Source organism: Agelaius phoeniceus, chromosome 1 (assembly GCF_051311805.1).
Source record: "Agelaius phoeniceus isolate bAgePho1 chromosome 1, bAgePho1.hap1, whole genome shotgun sequence".
NCBI classification, from domain to species: Eukaryota; Metazoa; Chordata; class Aves; order Passeriformes; family Icteridae; genus Agelaius; species Agelaius phoeniceus.
In genome coordinates this window covers 28331669-28351798 of record NC_135265.1, presented here as the reverse complement: position 1 = coordinate 28351798, position 20130 = coordinate 28331669, and the positions used below count along the sequence as shown (strand labels likewise).

General features: G+C 36.1%; 1 protein-coding gene across 1 annotated transcript in view; it reads left to right on the top strand.

Annotated features, from left to right (window-relative positions):
* The window catches only part of THSD7A (thrombospondin type 1 domain containing 7A), a 254195-nt gene that overhangs the window by 23283 nt on the left and 210782 nt on the right, over positions 1-20130 (top strand). The window contains exon 2 of the mRNA XM_077175422.1: positions 5278-5404. The gene's annotated coding sequence lies outside the window, so the exon portion shown is untranslated. The remainder of the gene's footprint in view (positions 1-5277; positions 5405-20130) is intronic.

Here is a 20130-nt window from a genome sequence, read left to right as displayed (position 1 = left end):
CAGGCATTCAGTGGCATCAAAACCAGATACAAAGTAGATGAGATAGTGATCTGGAATTGTAATGATGTGAGGAAATGAAAAGGTACAAGAATTAAGTGTTTCATAGGATTGTTCTGGTTAAGTACAGGAAAGGAAGAGGAAAGGAGAGTTGCAATAAAATGCTCTATGTAAACACTGAAGCAGGAGATGGATGAGTGCCCACTTCCTTTATGAATGCTGACCCATAAAGTAACTGGGATGGTGGTGTTTGTAAATTTTCATACTGATGTGACTCTGTTTGTATCTCTGCCTGCTATAAATGCCCTGAAATAATAAAAAAGATGGCAGATCTCCTTTTCATATGGGGGAATATTTTGCTTTTTTTCCATAAAGGTCATGGTGTGCTGTAAATGATAGCAATTAAATTCTCTGCATAGTGGTAGGAATGAAATAATACCGCTAATGAAGACTAGAAATAAAAATCCCTGTCCCCTCCTCTTATGAAGAACACAGAAAATGTATAAAACTTCATTTCTTCCCTTGAGTTTACTTCTAGTAGTTGCATCAGGACGTAGAAATACTTGTAAAATATCATTGACTATATATTACCTTTTTACTCATTCATATAACACCTTCATCCATCTGCCATGCTGTTATCTCTCCCTGTTCAGATGAACTCACCTCTCTAAAAAATAGAGTATTTTATAATGGATTTTTAAATATTTGTATTATTTTTCATTTTGATGTCATTTAAAGATGCTTAGGTATGGCAACCAGTAATGTCCCTATTAAGCCTGCTTGGGCCTAAGGAGTCACAGACAGTGTTAATAAATCTAAAGAAAATCTTCCATTGCCAAAGTGTTTATAACTGTGGTGGGGATTCTGTGATTTAAATTTATTTATTTAATGTAAGCCTTGCTGTAAAATTGCTATTTCTGAGCTTATTATTATTCTGTTCTGATATATGTGTATGTGTTATGATATAAAGTACATTTTCAGATGGGAATATTAGATACAAATAGTATATACACATAGTAAATATCAGAAAAGACACAAAGGGAAAAGAGCCAAAGTTAATTTGGACTCTTTACATGTCTGAGACACAATTTCAAGATGGATTAACATATGCAAAATTGAGATGAAGAGCTGTCTTCATATTTCAGCTTGGGTTTAATTACATGAATGATTCTTCTGATGAACTGCTTGGGTGTATAGCAGATAACTTAGAGATGAAGTTCCCAAAGGCTTGGGAACTTCTCACAGAGTATTCCTAAGTGTAATGAAAAAGGTCACCAACTCTGTTACACCCAAAAGAGGAAAAGGAGAAAGGGAGCTGTTGAAAATGCTCTCCCTCTCTGTGTGGGCATGCTCTGGACATACTTTACCTCAGAAAACTGGGATTTCTGTCAAGAGGGATTAGTTAAAATGAATTGCATGAGCTGTATGTATTCATGCAGTTCAACTCTATGGAAGGTGAAAACACTAGATATAATTCAGGACTATTTAATGGATCTAAATAACAGTTACAGAATGCAACAGTGATAATATTGCTGATTGATAATATTGCTGATATAACAGTTGTTATGCAACAGGGTATTTTGAAAATAAATATTTTCAAAACTGCAGTGTACATTGGTGGAAAAAAAACTGTATGGAAAAGAACTACCCAGCACTGACCATTTCTTTTGAAAATTAGCAGAGCTTAATCAAACAAATATTGAAAGACTATGTTCTGATTGAAAATGAGGTTTATCAAATGATGATTGAAAAAAAGGAAAAGCAAACCAGAATGAGTAAAAATAGTGTTGAAATTAGTTTCACAGTATATCAGCTGTCAGCAAAATACTGTAAGGTATTACTTTGTAGTTTACAGGTATTTTCATATAAACTGATCACAAAGTTAGCAAGCACAACTAGAACAAAACTGCTACCATGAAAAGCTGTATCTTTTGCAAAGGAATGTATCCTCTTGTAAACAGGAGGTCATCACATCACGGCTGTTTTCAAGTTTGTGGAAGGTCCCTGTTTTCTGAGTTTATATATTTTAGTAATTGCAACTATCAGAGTAATAAAAAAAATTGTCTCTTTTTAAAGTCTAAAACATTAGACTTTATTAACTGATAAACTTCAGTGTGTTAGAATAGTAAACTGGGATATTCTGGCATTCAAGTTTTAATAGTCATATATCTGTTTGCAAGTCAACAGGATTCATATGATATTTATAAGTTTTGGATGCTGTATTGGTGTCATGGTGTTTCATTGTGCAATCTGTTGCAGATTCTTATCATAAATGACAGCAAATGACAGCCCTTCACTGGTTATGCACTTTTTGTGAATGCTGTTAGTGACACCACTCTTTATTAATGGAAGGCTCAGAACTAGTTTTGTTTTTTTAAAAAGTTAAAACTCAATTATGTGTGAGAAGGAGGGCGAAATCTACATCAACTGTTTGTTGCATTAAATCATTGGAGCTGTATTTAAGTCACAAGGGTTGGAATTGAGCCACAGGAACATGTGTCCTTCTGCTTTTGCAAATGATATCTCATTTTTAAATACTGTTGTTGTCTGAGATTTAATAGACCTAATTGGCCTTATGGATGAATTCTAAGAATTTCAACTTTGAACTTAGGAAGGGAAAAGAATCTGAACTTTCTCTTGTTGATAATTATTTCCCATGTATCAAGTAGAAAAAAACATAGTTACTGAATGTGAGTTGTATCTTATTTCTCAAATGTAGATTCATTTCTTTTGAAATGTCAAGAATAGAGAATCCACCCTCTAGCAGAAACTTGTTTGTGTGGTATGGGTTTGTCAGCATTTTATTATAACTCCGTTCTTCAGGCTATAAAGATGTGCTTTAAGCCAAAAGCTGGATGTGAAGTATTTACCTTGTGATAAACTTGATTTATCAAATTTGGCTGAATTTGGCTTCATTTTGACTAGTTCAGAGGATCAATCAAGAAGGAAATTTTGTTTTTGACCATTCTGCTGTGTACATTACTCAAATTACTGCTTGTGTGTAACTGGCTGTTTTGGGCTGTTTATGTGAAACTCTTGGAGTGCTTACTTTATATGGCTGCCATTTTTATGGATGGAAAATAAACACTAATACATGGATGAGATATCTCCCAAACTAACTCATCTCAGTTAGACTTCCTTATTGCTCCAGCTTGGTCTAAAATTCCCTGAAACAGTAAATGTGTGTTATGGTTTAAACCTGGCGGGCTGCTCACTCCTTCTCCAGTGGGATGGGAGAGAGAATCAGAGGGGTAAAAATGAGAAAACTTGTGGATTGAAAATAATGACTGTTTAATAGGTGAAGGAAAAGCATTGTGCAGAAGCAAAGCAAGACAAGGAATGCATTCACCCCTTCCCCTGGGCAGGCAGGTGTTGAGCCATGTCCAGGAGAGCTGGGTTCCATCATGTTTAACCTTTCCTTGGGAAGAAAAATGCCATCACTCCAAAAGTCCTTCCTGCCTTCATCCTTCTTCCTGCAGTTTTATATATGGTACCACATGGTATGGAATATCCTTTTGCTCAGTTGGGGACATCTGTCCCAGCTGTGTCCCCTCCCAGTTTCTTGTGCTTCTCCCTGCTGTATGAGCAGGAGAAAAGATCTTGACTCTCTGTAAGCACTGCTCAGCAATAACTGAACCTGTCATGTGTTACCAACACTGTTTTCAGCAAAAATCCAAACCACAGTCCCATATGAGCTACTGTGAAGAAAACCAGTGCAATCCCAGCCCAAACCAGTACGTTGTGTTAATTCAAAGAAGACTAAAAGCCCTGTAAGATGAATTTTCACTATGATTACTGACAGAGATTTGCTGCTGAATTGAGGTATCTAACTCATACTGATGTAAAATAAACCCCAAAGGATGTTTCATTCTGTTTTGCAATGGGCTTCTTGCTTCAAGTCCTCAACTAGGAGGTGGCATACTGAAATACAGACCAGCACTGCTTTTGGATAGTACCAGACAGCTCCTTATTTTAAAATTTCCTCATGAAGGGAAAGTGAAACAGTTTTTGGAATGTGGGATTTCAATAAAATGTTCTTATTCACAATTATGATGATGCAAAGGATACAATTGTCTCCTTTTGCTGCCATTCTTTTACAGCAATCAATATGCAACCATAATATTACAGCTTAAATGTGAAGAGAAGCACTTTATACAAAAAAATCTGCCTTATGTTAAAACTTCTTTGCCTAAAGTTTTAACTACACATTTCCTGAGCCTTATTTATCTTTATTGACTTAACAGAACAAGCTAAAATAGGGTTGGAAGCTCTCAGATGAGTCAGGTATAATCATAGAATTTTCTCAATGCAGGCAAATATGTGCAGCTAGGGGAAAAGTCCTGATTGTAGTCCATCTTCTTATATTCAACTTGTATTTTTCTGTGTCCTTAAGACATCTGATAGGATGTTAGTTGTAAGGCTGAAGGTTTCATTGAACTCCAAAAAAAGGAACTGGGACATAGAGCAAATGGAGCAGAAGAGAATGGCTAACAGTTGCTATTTTTTTTCTGTTTAGCTGGCATATTTCTCATATTTAAGGAAATTTGGAGCTTTGATTGTATAAATGCAGAATCATTCTGCCTGTTGGTGCCAATGTTCTGCGCTTAGTTTACTGGATTACATTTGTATTGTTTGGTTGCCAGGCCAATTAATTTGTCAGAAGGTTGGACTTTTTTGATTTTTAGTAAGCCTCTGTAAAAATTTAATCTACATCGTTTGGGGCAGTAAGCCCTGACAGGCAAAAGATATTATATATTTTTTAGTTTTTAAAAATAATTTCAGACTGAAAATAAAAGTGTTTTTCAATAGACTTGGAAAGGAATGGGCAAGACTAAGCCATGATTCAGAGGAATGTCCTTTTAAATTAGAACTTTGAGATGGCTATAAGTAATGTGCTCAGATAGCATAAATAGGAAAAAAAAATGGGAGTAGAAGAGGTCCCAAACAGATGCCTAGCAGCAGTTTTTCACAGAAAAAAAATGTGTGGAATGTCCTAGACATGATTATATAACTGAGAGGTAAATGTTGGGCTGCTTAGGGAAATTCAAAAGTATCCAGGGGCACATGGGGCACAGTAAACTTTTAAATGTAGGGAGCTATTAATGCTATTATATGCTTTGAATATCTTCAAATGTTCTTGGCTATACAGATACTGACACTGAATTAACTATCACTTTTACATGGTTTAGATCATCACCACCTCTCCGTTAGTGAATCCTCAGGGGAACTCATATGGGTAATTTGTTCAATTTTTGCCTTCTTTTGTCTGCTTATTTATAGGTTGCTTCTGAATTCGTTACATGGGAATTTCCCAACCTTATGGTATTGATTTGACATGCTCTGGAATCATGATGGTTGTGAAGTCCCTGGCTGGCAGTGGAGAATAAATGTTTGGTGTGGCAGAAAGGTGCGTTTAATCTGTGCTACTCACTACTTTCCATGTGGAGCTTGTTTCTTTCCTAAAACCCCTTTGATTCTTCTTACAGAAAATTTGAAATATCTCAAATCAATAGCAATTATCTTTGCCTAAGATGTAATTTACAGATAGAGCTGCAATCTGCATGAAGCATTTCCACAAGTAGACTGATAAAATGGATATGATTCTTATGTGGATATCAGAGAGCTGCAGTTTATCTAAATGAAATGTAGAGAGTTTAAGGTTTATATTTTTGTTCCAGTTATAAATATGTTTGAGTAAAGAAAGCTAGGAATGTGTCTAGGAAATAATAGCTAACTTGCTATTGTGCACTTACAAGTCAAAAATTGATTGTGAAATTGTACAATTCATCACAAGTGAACCTATCTGTGGGTAACATATCTTTAACTTAAAACTTAATTGTAGGTAACAAAATAATGTTGTTCTTTTCCTCTGCAACTTATTTGTCTGTATAGTGCGACCATAAATCCTACAATAAGCAAAGTTGCAAAGATTCATTTCTGACAGGGAAGACTTTTTCCTCTGAAAAAGTCTTTTTAGTCAATTCAGTCAACCTTTAGGAACAAAGCTAGAAGTTTTTTGTGGAGTCACTATTTTAACAGTCAATAGGCCGATTAGGATAACAGTTTTGTGCTAATTATATTTCATCTATCCAAACCTATTTAAGTCACTTTTACATAGTGGCTTCTAATTTATTTGCTTTTCTGCTGTGACAGATCTGACCTCACAGTAAAGTGTATGCATTACTTTCATAATCTGCAAGCCACTATATTTTTTCCAAATTATTTGTATCAACAGATTTTGTTCAGGTTTTGTTCAACAGATTTTGGACTGTTCTATGAACTGTGGGGAAATTGTGGGGCAAAAATCCAATTGTGGTAGGCAGAGATGGCTGGATTGTCTAAAAGTACTAAAAAATCTTAAATCCTCTCAAAAATCATCAACAATTTTTTTATACTAACTACATAAAATATGCAGAGCGTATGGTGTAGCTGATGCATTATTGACAGTTGTCTTAACAGACAGATGTCTTGTCATTCAAAATTTATGCCAGTAAAATAGTGCAAACATTAAAATATTTTTATTATCCTACATAAATCGTACATCTAACATGCTGTTATGAATATTCTAAAACTTTGCTGATTGGTTTTGTTTTGGGCTTTTTTTCTTGTTATAAATAAGAAATAAAAATGAAACAAAATGTTAATGATGGCGTGTTAGAAATTGAAGATGAAATAAAGCCAGAATGTTCAGGTATTATCATGAGAAAGGGAGGGAGTACTAGTCTTTTTGATTTCTATATACAATATAGAAATACTATAGGAAATAATTGGCACATTATCATAATTGCATTCGTGTTCATGATATCAAGGTCAGACAAAATAATAGTAACAGTAGAGGGATGTCATTTTACTGATGCTGGCAGATATTAATTGAGGTTACAAGAATTTGGTGGTGCTGAAAAGAGACAGGTGAATATCAAACCCAGAGGACCTTCACTGTATTGCATATTCTTTACCATCTGTTTTGGGAATTCCATATTCAGCCATGGACTGGGAAAAGATGAAAAGTTATATCTCCTTGTTTTCCATTTCACTTCTTTAAAAATGCTGCTTTCAAGTTAATATTATGATGGCATGTGTATATTTTTAATTTGAAATTAAAAGTTTGCATTTTTATAACAGAAAAAACATGTTTTCTATTAAGTGTTTATATTTCAAAGCACTGAACTCAATCATTTATTCTGGTTCAAATAGTATTTCCTTGGTCATTAATGAAAATCATTAATATTTTCAGCAATGAGTGTTGGCTGTTTCTCTCTCTTGTCTCTGAAATTTTTTGTAATAAGGGGAACCATTTACTTTGCCCTTTTAGTGGTAAAAAAAGAAGTAATTTAAAAGATTTATGCCAGTAGAACATGGAGAGTATTAAATGAGCTTCACGTTGGTTCTAAACCCAATAGATATTTAACTGAACAGTATTAATGGATGTTCAAAGGCATTTTGATTAGTTCATGCAGCCAGCTCAACTTCCTAATCGAGGAGGCATGGTGATAAATGTGTTAAAAGAACTCTGTTGATTAAGCAGTGTTGCTCTTTTTGCAGTCCCTGGCAATGTAACAGCATAGGAAGTACAAAGTCTAAACTTTACCAGCTGAATCAACACAAGAACATTTTGTTCGGGTTTTATGTAAAACTGTTGTTGTGATAGTTAAAAGATACTGCTTCCTAAGTTCTCCAATATCTCATTTTGCTTTAATTAAATTTTCTACATGTTAAATAAATATTGGATGTAAGTTTGAATTGACAGTAAAGTTAGAAAATCAAACAGTGTGTGTCTTAAATTAAAAAAAGCAATTATTGCTTTCTAAGTCCAACTGGCTGATCTGATTTAGCTAAAGCTTTGCAAAAATGTCATCTTGATGGACATATGGAGCTGAAAAACATCATCTGATCATTTGTCAAATGCACATATGTGTTTAAGAAGATCTCAGAATGGGAACAGTTTTTGCTTAATGAGAGAAACTTCAGGCTCATTCCTTGATGAACCTGAGCTCAGCTGATCTCTCACAACAAAGGGAGCACCACGAGAGGTCCAGGGGGCACCCAGCTGCCTTGGGTGTCCTGCACAGTCCCCAGCAGCCTTGTAGGGGTGGGCACTGGGCATTTTGGGCTGCTGGAACCAGGGCCATAACAATGTGACTGAATGCTTGAGTCTTAGCCCTTAAAAGATGCAGCAGTGTTTGCTGAAGGTGACCTTTTGTCTGAAAATGAATTGCATGTATTACAGTGATAGTAAAACAATGGTTTTCCTATGTTATGCAAGTTTTCAGTTTTTTTTCTTTGTGCTACAGATCACAATGTCTTCAACAGAGTGTGATCGGTGGCAAATTTATGAAACTGTTTGAATATGGCTATGCTAAATATTTGGTCTTGATACTGAGAGGTGTTTTTAATTTGTTTTCATCTTATGGGTGGTGTGTAAATGAAAGGAAAATAAATGTTTTATTCAGATCACCCAAGAAAAGTGGGAAAATAACTGAAATAGCTGGATGTTTCTGTTTAAATGTGTCAGTGCTTGGCTAAAATTATGGCACTTAAACAGATTTACATTTTGAACCATGAGACAGAAAGCATTTGGGTTCCAGCTGGTAATTAACCCCTACCACTTTTTCCCTGGCCTCAGCTCCTCTGGCAGGGTATGTATTCTGGAGGGAGGACCTAATCTGTCTTTTATCCTCTCTAATTGCTCCTATAATTGGGTATGTATGTCTATGCCCACTGCAGTGGTTGTGGCCCCATCTCCATCTCAGGAAGATGACATTACTGAATCACATCCGCCACACCTGGCACAAGGATCTCAAGTTTAGAGTGAAAGTGGAATTTTCCTTAAATTTAGTAGGATGTATGAAAAAGGAGAAGAAAGGACATCTAGGGGTATTGTTGTTCTGTTGATTTATTTTGGTTTTGCCTTTTTTGTTTTGTTTTGTTTTTCTTTATTTTTGTATTTTTCCCGGTTTCTCTTATTTATTCCCTGGGAGCCTGTGGCAGTTGGTGTTGCATTTGCACAGATCTGAGTGACATGACTTTTGGCCATAGGCTGCATCAAGTCTCACTGCAAATATCTGATTACCTCCTGACCAGCAGCTAACCCTGCTCTCCAGCTGCTCAGTGAAGAAGGATATCTCCTATCCAGCCATTAATCAGTGTAATCTGTTACTGGCCTTCTCACATCAGCCCCGTGCCTTCACCACATTCTCCCTGCTTTTATTCCTGCTTTCCCCCTGCCTGTCAGGGACTCTGAGACCTGGGAGTCCTCCCAGCTTCCTATTCCATTACTTTCCAGTGGCTGGCAGGAAGAATTATATAGTTATCCATGGACATTGCTACAAGATGCATTTAATGAATGGCCAGGCTGTCAAATGTTTGAAATTGATGTAGGAGGAATGTTTCTTGCCAGTTTGAATAAGTATCTGAGATCTGGGGTTTGCAGTAAGTGTACAGGTTCTCAGCTTGTCTGGGCAGCAGCTGCCTGTCTGCAAGAGCTCTGGAAAGAGAAATTAAGCTGTGGAATGGCTGTGCTTGTAAAAAGTGTCAATATTTGCCTGCTGTGTTGCTGACAATTTTTAGTTCTTCTTGTAAAATGTTCCCTAATTAACCACTGGCATGAGATGCTTCATGGGAATTAGATGTCAAATTTTTCAGAAAGAAAGGAAGAAATATTTCTCATCCAACTGGGAAGAATTGGTAGCTGTGCCCAAAGTCTTGATATTGCTAAGTCAGTTCTTTAACTGAAATGGAGAGTCAGATAAAGGCTTGTGAAAGTTGCATGATAATTTAGTTTTCTTTCTTATTGGTGTGGCATGTCTGATATGCAGCTCCTCTGATTCTTTGCTCTGTACTTTTATGTGGGTTTGCATAAATATGCTGCTTAAGCTGAATCACATTTCCTTTATCCTTACAATTCTCCACGGGCAATGCAATTAAACAGCTCATGAAAAATGGTATACTAGTGGGATTTGATTTAGGCCAGTGTTTATAGCACTTAAACCAGTGTATCTTAGGCCTATCCTGTGTGGACATAAAAAGCTCTCAGAGAAAACTACATTATTAAAGGTATAGAGTTGCTGTAATGTACATAATCATATGGCTTTCTTACACCCCTTAAGAACTTTTTGTCTATGCACACACCTGCTTTGTGTAAGAGGGAAAATTCTAGGATATTAAGCATGCTCGCATTGTGTTAATATTTTAATTTTGGTACAAGAACTGGTATTGACAGTTATTCCATGCTGTAACATGCTTCTCATGTTTCTAAAATAGTGTTTTTTCTGCTTATTAATAATAGGTACTTTAGTGTTGCTCTAAAATGTAAAATAGGGGTGGTTGAAAATTATCTCAAGTGGAGTAATTTTCAGATAAAGTCTGGGGACAGCAGAAAGTCTGATACAGGGTCATTCCTGCCAGATACAAGAAAGTATTGTAGTGAGATTCACATGGATAATACTTTTATAGATATAGGATATTTTGTAGCAGCTACAAAATTAAGACTTCAAAAATCAAGGACATGGGCAAAATCAAAACTGCTGCTTTGCTTCCTTCATCTGCATGCACAGGTTGTCAGTATTCTAATGCATAGTAGAAGTATGACTCTCTATTTTCTGAGGAAAAGAGCTTCCATGCACTGGGAAGTAGTAAAGTAGCACTCTGGAATTGGCTTTTCAGGATTAATGGCTCTTAATAAATAAATTGATACTTCTCATTGCTCTGTTTTTTAGTTTTTATTATATGCATAATGTTTCAAGAATGTGTGGATGTAATAAGTAACATAGTTATTAATAGCTATATATTAATTATTAAAATATTATATAATAATTACTATTGAAATATTTAATAAGTGTGTTGTAAACGACATAGGCTAGCTGAAAAATAAATGGTCTTGAAACTTGGAAGCTGTTTCTAAGAATGTGTGATGACTTGCAGATTTTTTAATTAATTAATTGAAACCTTCATTTTTGTTTACTCAGAAATGTATCTGGATTAGTAAAGATGTGCAAGGCATTAAAATAAATTTCTAAATTATTTTCTGTGTAAAAAGTTTAGAACAAGAAAGATTTCTCTTGCATTACATTTGCACCACATTTTATGTTTTGAATAACAATTTCAGATACAGAGTGACTCCTCAGAAATACCATAAAATGAGAAAAGCTTTAGGGCAAGTTGTGCTGTTAGTGAGTGATGATACTTCTATCTGGCAGTTCAGTTGGCTTGAATAATACAAGGTTTATGTGATCTATTATCTTACAGTGCTGAAGTAGTCTACTAATACAAATGTTTCCATTTAAAAAGAAAGTGAACTTGCTAAATGGGAAAGATAATGTTTTATTAATTTTTCTTCTTGGTTTTATATTCTTGTGCCCTGCAGCTCTAGTGCAGCTGCTGTAAGTGCAAATGCAAATACCAACTTGCTTAATGGGGTAATTAAAGGCAGTGGAGGAAAGTTATGTAATGGATACTCACTAAGTGTAAAATGTATTCAAGCCTTACCATATGATATTTTAAACAGTGGAATTGTCTCCTGAGGTTGGAAAGGCATTGTATATAGCTTGTGGAATAGTTCTTTTTTTCTTAAATTGGATGTAAAAAAAAAGTAAAAAGCTCTTCCTAATTCAACAGAATCTAAATTCTTTTTGTTCCTTTTACTTGAGTAGAGTAATTTGACATTTTTCCCCCATTATTAACCCACCTTCCCAATATAGTTAAAAAACAGTGTATTGAAATCCTGGCTAGCAGCTGCATTATTAGGAAGACAATTATGGAAAAAACAGTTTTCAAGACAAATGCTTTGTCTTTCAGATTATGTCCATCATTGCTCTGCACATCTTTGTGTAGCTCAATGTGACTGAGGACAGACTACAAGGACACAGAGCATTGTGCAGTTTAGCAGGGGAAATAAAAACTGTTTAACACTTTCAGAAATCTGTGATTAGATAATTGAAGACTTTTGTTTTCAAAACTACCAGGTTTTGAGACTGTACTTTGTCTTTTTAAAACTGCTGTGCAATATTTTGAGACAGCTCCCAGTGTGCTGGACTTCACAAATCTTTCCAAAGACATAGTATTTGGCTTACTCACTAGAATTATTTCCTTTTGTAGCAAAGTAAAAATTAGTAAAAATCAAGTGTAATTCACAGTGTAAACACAGTGATAGTTATAAATATATAGAATTCAGTGTACATTTGAAAGGAGATTTTCTACATTTTAAAGAACAAAGCATAAACTGGCTCTGCTATGAAATTAACGTATATGGAACTACAACATATTTCAGATGAATTGAATAAAAGTTTGGACAAAATATATAGTATGGCCTCAAATAGAACCAAGGGAAGTTTAGATTGGATAATATGAAAAACGTTTTTCATGGAAAGGGTTGTCAAGCATTGGAACAGGCTGACCAGGGAAGTGGAGGAGTTGCCAGTCCTGAAGGTGTTCAAGAGATGTGCAGCTGTGATATTTAGGGACATGGCTTTGTGGTGGACTAGGCAGTGCCAAGTTACCAGTTGGACTCCACAATCCTAAAGATTTCTTTGGCCTAAATAATTCCCTGATTCTCTTAGGAAGTGTTAGATTATAGTACTGGAAGCCTTGGAATGGATGCTCCCATGGCATATGAAACTTGGTCTTTTTGCTTTAGTTGGATCCAGTTTGAAATGTTTCAATCCTGAGCTAACAATATTAGTATCATGCACAGTTTTTCCTCTCCTTCCTGTCCTCAAACTACTCTGCTATCCAAGTTCATATTTTTTAATTCCTTACCTAATATTCTAGTCTGGAAATTTATTTCTACTATCTACCATTGTGTGTGTGATGGTGTTTGCAGGGGTCTTAGGATGAGGGAAGAGACGAGAATGTGACTCCATGTTTCAGAAGGCTTGATTTATTATTTTGTAATATATATTATATTAAAACTATACTAAAAGAATAGAAGAAAGGATTTCATCAGAAGGCTAGCTAAGAATAGAAGAGGAATGATAACAAAGGCTTGTGACTGACTGAGACAGTCTGGACAGCTGGACTGTGATTGGCCATTAATTAGAAACAACCACATGAGACCAATCACAGATGCACCTGTTGCATTCCACAGCAGCAGACAATCATTGTTTACATTTTGTTCCTGAGGCCTCTCAGCTTCTCAGGAGAAAAAAATCCTAAGGAAAGGCTTTTTCATAAAACATGTCTGTGACAGTGTGTTTATGGAGACAGTGTGGGAGCAAGGGGGATCTGTTCCAGGCCTTGGCTGCTAAGAGCGATGCTTCTCCTGCTGGCAGGATTGCACCTGTGTAATGAGTCTCATACAGAATGCAGAGTGCAGTTGGTGTAATGAAACCTGTGATTGATGTTCTGCTATTACTGCCTCTGCTAGGAATTCCATGACTTGTGATTCTTAAAGTTCTATTAGAATTCTAAGAATTTTCTTGTTTTGAGTAGATCTGGTGCCAGACACTCTCTGCTTGCTAAACTTCAAACTCTTCTATCTTAAAAAAGTATTACAATAGTAATTTTTAGGGAATTCATTATCAGATGTTTATTTGTTAAATTGCGGGTGTTCTGGTTTTTTGTTTGTTTGTTTGAACTAACTTCTTATTCACCACTCCATAAATAGAACCCAAGGAAAACAAACCCAAGTCATGACCACAAGAATCACCCTAAGGGATATTTTTGGTTGCAAAAGAGCTAGATTAAATTAGTAATGATCAACTAAAATATAGTTTTTCAATGGTAATTGTTAATATCAACTCTCATTAGCTATATATTAGGATTAACATTTTAACTGCAAAGCTTGTTATATGTATTACAGAAACATTCCAAAGGACATAATTGTATTTTTATGGAGTCTCTAATAATTTTATTTTGTTACTGTAGGAAAAATAGGATTATGGTATTCTCTTTCTCTTGGAGGATGTGGTTGGTGGGAGGATGCTTACCAGTTGGTGGATTTTAGTGTTGATGCATTTTTTACTCTTCTTTTTCATGGGCTTTTCTTACCTATCATGGGAAATTTAACACTGCTTTTGTCTGTTCTCCTTCATGAATGCAGAAGGTAAATCTTCATTTCATTAAAAAAAAGTCTTTCTGCAGATTTTTCATTTTGGAAATATTTCCTGCTTACCTAAGCTTATTTATTGATCTGATTCCTCCATTCCAATGGAACTACTAGTTAAGATGTTACATTGATATTAAAACCTGTGGTTCACTCTTTCCACTTAATAATTTTGCTTGATTTTCTTGTTTACTTCTTTTTTTCAGCATTTATCTTCTGGAGTTTGACTGAGGGCTTCTGCTAGAGTTGAAATAAAGCTGTTTTTTTGAAAATCTATTATAAAAATATTATTTCTGAAGTCTAAAATCTCATCTCCTCTAAGACTGCAAGATAAGATTCTTTTAGAGTCTGTAAGATAAGAGTTTAACAGTAGTGACTCAAAAAGACACGTGCTGACGTTAATCCACAGTGATGGACAGCATATACACCTTATCTGGTGTTATTTCAGCTGGACATTCTTAAAATTATGTCACACTGGGATTATATTAAAGTTATCTGTTTTTTATGAATGTAAAAAATCGAATTAGTGTAGATACTTTTGTTTAATGTATAGATATTTAATGTGTATTTAATTGTGACCATTTTTTGTTATGCATAGTGCTGGATATTGCAGTTGAATGCTCCACCGGTGGAATTTTTTTATTGTAATTTTTTATTTTTAATGTTTTACCTTTAGGCCTTTACAGAGCTGAGTTCCTCTTTGGCAGTGGGGAGGTGGGATTACTGTGTACCTGGAGCTGTCCCTGCCTGCAGCCAGGGACAGGGCTGCCTTGTGGTCTGTGGGTGCTGTTGTTGCCACCACTGTGTATTGAGCACTGGGGGCTCTTAGCAGCACCTGCTTCTGTGCTGGCTGGCTCTTTGTAGCACTTTTCCTATGACCCTTGTGAATCCTATGGGGCAAAAAATGACACAAGATTATTGTCAGTTTGAGTCTACCATACTGAGGGCTTAAGGTTTTTAAATTTGTGTTTGTACTTCATCTCTGGAATCTGCACTCTTCTCCACAGGATTGACTGCTAACAATTTTAACTCTATCACACTTCTATCAGCCTTCAAATTAACTCAGAATATGATGCCTTTCCCCACCCTCCCTTCCCAGAGCTAAAGTATCTCCTATGTTTTTAATGTGTTTCCTCACCATCACAGCTAAACGCACAAGCCAAGAATTGTGTGTAAAGAATTGAATGCTTATAATAAGAATAATGATTTTTAAAAAGTGCTTGATGGGACATATTTTCCTTTGAAATATATTGACTGACACTTCTTTGTACCTTGTCTTTAATTCTGTATTTTCATAGAATAATAGAATAGTTTGGGTTGGAAGGGACCTGTCCTCGGGTGTCCCAGACCAGGACAAGATCATCTAGTTCCAGCCCCCTGCCATGGGCAGGGACATCATCCCCAAGACCAGGTTGCTCAGAGCCCCATTCAACCTGGCTTTGAACACTCTCAGGGATGATTGTCCACAACTTCACTGGGAAATCTGTTCCAGTGTCTTACTGCCCCCAGCATGAAGAATATTGTCCTAAAATCTAATCTAAACCTACTCTGCTTGAAACAATTCCCCCTTGTCCTGACACATTTTACTCACATAAATAGTCTCTCTCTAACTTCCCTGTGGGCTCTATTCAGGTACTGGAAGTCTGTGATTAGATCACCCCAAAACTTTGCCTTTTCCAGGCTCAACAACCCCAATTCTCTCAGTCTTTCCTCATAGTAGAGGTGCTCCATCCCTCTGATCATCTTGGTGGCCTCCTCTGGACTCCCTCCAGCAGGTCCCTGTGCTTCCTGTGCTGGGACCCCAGAGCTGATTCAGCACAGCAGGTGGGGTCTCAGCAGAGCAGAGCAGAGGGGCAGAATCCCCTCCCCTGCCCTGCTGCCCACGGTGCTGTGGGTGCAGCCCAGGGCACGTTTGGCTTTCTGAGCTGGTTGAGTACCCATGGCTGGGTCATGTCCAGCCTTTCATCCAGCAGCGACCCCGAATCCTTCTCATCAGGGCTCCTCTCAACCTGCTCATCTCCCAGCCTGTGTTCATACTGGGGGCTGCCCCCACCCAGATGCTGAACCTTACACTTGGTCTAGTTAAACCTCAATTTTATGTATTTTATACCCTATTTTATATGTGTTGTATATGCCCTCTAAGGTGTTTTAATGTTGTCTGATAAAGATGAGTAGCCAGGCTTTCATAAGATGTGGAAAGTGCCTAGCAGAACTCTAAATAGAAATGTACTATCTGTCTAGAAGTGAGAAATAAAAAACAATGAAGTAATATGTATCAACTGGATTGAAAAATCTGTTACTGGTCATGCTGCAAGAAAACCCAAACCAGGATTATTGTTGAATTGTGTTGTTTATGTTGTACAGACCTGTTTTAGGAAACAGTGATATTTTCTATTCTACATAATAGACTGACTTTATTTTCAAAATCAGTGCCCATGAAATTTGAAGTTGATAACTTGTTTTTTAGAGTTGCAGAATAATCTGGACTGGCTGGTAATATGGATTTATGCAGGTAAAATATGATTTTGTCTAACAAAGTCAAAATGATGCCTCTAGAAACAAGAAGTGCAGGCCTTATTTTCAGAGAGCTCCTGAATTCTTGACTGAGGAAAACAGTGACTCTAGAGAGGGCTTAGGGAGTTGGAGAAGAAAAAGTAACTCCTCAAGAGCAACCAGTTTGACAAATATTAGTTCAGTCTCTGGCTGTGAAATACTGCAGGAAAGACTAAAAGTCAGCATTTAGTAGAAAGACTAAAAGACATGTTTTAATCTGTGAAATCAATACTGGAAGTATTCTCAGTGATTGATGTTGATAGTTTAAAAGCTTGCAGAAGAGCAGGAGAAGATGTAGAAAAATATCACATAAATATTGCTTGAGGAAGCTACAAAACCCCCTGTTTATTTCATTGATAGCAATCTTTAGTATTACTTGGTATAAGAGGCATAAATCCTTCAGATGGAGAATAAATATTGGAGGCTAAAAATATTCTGCTAAAATAAATGTGTTTTTGAAAACTGGAATAGATCGCATGTAGTGATATGGAAATACCTGGGGGATTTTAAAGTTTGGTAATAACCAAGCAAAATCTGGTCCAGTAAATCCTAGGAACATGTGAAAATCTCAGGCAGCATATTTTGCAGGTAGTCAGAGATGTGGTGTGAGGAGTACAAGTCCCTCTGTGTAATAGTGGACACAGGTAAGCTAGGTTGGGATTTGATAATTCCAAGTGTGAGCTGAGATTCTGTAGCTCCATAATTTTAATTTCATAAATCTCTTCTTTCAATGAAGGGTTTGATTTTTTAAATTATTTAAATAATAATGATTTCAGTTTGTTTCCTTTTTAAGTGGTTGATGGAGTTTATTTTGGGAGGGGAGAATTGTGTAAAAGTTATAGGCCAGCTTTTGGGTGTAAGGAAAGTTCCATCCCTGACAAATATCTTGAGTTACGCACTTTGGTTATGATCAAACGGGGGAACTTCAGGTATGACAACAATAACTTCAATTAATATAATAAAAATCATTGCCTTGCTGGGTGATAATATACACATATTATCCCATAGAACCCAGCCCTAAGCTCTCAAACCTACATTCCAGCCTGACTTCAGAGCATTTTTGCTTGGCTGTGGCAGCTGGGTTTTTCTGCATTTGATTGTTGTTGGCAGGTTGCAGAGGCTGTTCTCTTCTCTGCCTAGCCAGATCTCTACAGTTGTCTGTCATACTGGAAGTGTAAGAAAGCTTCAAGATGACCTGGAAACTATTACATGTTTGTAATCCAAATTCTGTAAATGTTTCTCAGTCCAAAACAGTGATTGGCTGGAAGGGAAGCTTATGAAAAGCATGAGAACAGGGAATTGAGTGCTTTATGAATGGAGGTGCTGAAGAACTGTAATTACCATATAAATAAGATTTTTTTATTGTTACAGAAGGAAGGAACATACTCCAAATCTGGAAGCCAGATAACATGAGTCTAATCTAATTTAGGTGTCTGTAGCTGAGTTTGTAATATGGCACTTCTTCTATATTCAAGTGTATTTTGATATTTTAAGGCAAGATTCTTCTGACTGCTTTTAGAAATATATTTCCAGGCAAGATAAATTGTATCTTATTGACTAGGTCTTTATTGATTGTAATGAAATATAGCTGAAATGTAGTTAACATCAATGGAAACTGATGAATCCTATTCAAGATATGTATTCAGAACACCACAGGCACTGCAATACTGCACATTTCCATCAAAAATGCATGTACTTCTGAAATAGTTGTGAGAAAATTATACCCATTCTTCCCAGCCTAGCAGTATGAAAGTTCATGCACTTGATTAATAGAGAAAAAGAAATCAAATGCATTGTATGGTTGGCTGATTTATGCTGAAAAATGCTCTTTATCTTTGAACTCTCAGATTGCAGGTCAGGCTGGATTATGTAACTTTTGTTTCAGAGCATTCTGTGCAGATGTGATTGAACAGATATGTGAAGAAAAGAGTTCTTTCAAACAAAAGCTGAGTAGATTTCTTTAGCCATTGTCTATCCTGGATACAATTAATGAAGGCTTGAGAAGCAACCCCAGTCCTAATAAATTGCAGTGAGCTTTTAACTGGTATTTTGGAGGGAGAGGAGGTGAGTTCTGATGGGTGGTTCTGACCCGTCTTCCTCAGCTTTCTCCCCTTCAGAAGTATTTTGCTTAAGCTTCCTTTTTGTATTTGTTCATGTACCTTTCCACACAGATGTTGAGATTTATTTATATACTTCAAAGAAATAATTTTACAGGAAGTACAAGTATTTTAAAGTGACCGCCAACATACCCAGGTTAAACTAGACATTGTTCTTTTAATCTTTTTTGAAGTTGTTTGATTAAATAGTGAACTTCTATAAGCCTTTTATTGTTTGTCACTTTTAATGTAACTTGGATATTGAAATCTAATGATTTTATACTTCTTAATTAGAATATTGAGATCTTTTGTATGAGTTGAAGTGTTAATACCAGGAATATGCAATATATTAAAATAATACAGCCTTGGTGACTTGGTGTAAATAAGCAATGGGGTGCTGGTAGCTGCCAGGAACACTGTGTTTTTGTATCAGTTGGCAAGTAGGCTTCTATATCACCTAAAGCTTTTAGTCCACACGTTTCAAATCTAAGAGAAATTATTAAAATGCATGGAGGAAAATCTTATAATGGCCTTCCTGGTCAGTCTTGAAACAAGGAAAGGAGTGGTTTTGTCTTTATAATATTGAAGTATTGAAGGATCTGTGTCCTTTCCAATTTTGTGGAGAATGTAACTGTCAATAAAGTTCAAAATGCAGGACTGAAGCAGTTGAAAGAATATTTATTCATGAAAAGTAAAAGGTATAACATCAATGGACAGGTTGTGGTAGCTTTAAAGTTTTCATGGTAGGAGGTGAAACAGAGAACTTTAGAATTCAAGAATAATAATGTCTGTTGATTTCTACTCTTTTGTTGAATAGAATAGAAGGATGTGAGCCTCAAGAGATCAGGCATGTATTGACCACTTGGTTTTCTTCTGCTGTTCTGAACTATTCATTTTAACACCTTGAGCTAATTGGATATATGAGAGGCTATAATTAAATTAACAATTTAGGTGTGTTTACTGTTATGTCAGAGAGTAAAGGAAACTTCTTAAGTGCTGTGTTATGGTATGTATCCTCCTGACCCATGGAAATTCCATGGAAATACTGTTTTGAAAGCTTAAGAACTTTGGTAATGCTTCGTGTTAACGAATCGGCTCATGTTTGTATTCAGAACAGTAATTGGGAGTGGAAAAGTTATCCTTTTTGGTAATTAAAAGTGCTCAAATGCTGTAGTTTGATGCAATTTCTTAGTTATTTTATTCCTGCTTTTATACAGTTTCTTTTCGAATTTGCAAGGCCAAGCACTTATTCCAAATTCTACAGGAGTACTGAGTCCTGAAGTTTTGCTTGCTGCACATACTGGTAACACATGCATATGCACAGAAGGGGATTTGGGAATAGATTTGCACACTGAAATGTAACACCATTATCTCCCTCAATAGCTCTCAAGTATTTAACCTCCCTTTACAAATGAATAGATGTTTAGTCATCAAAAGGGAGGTGTC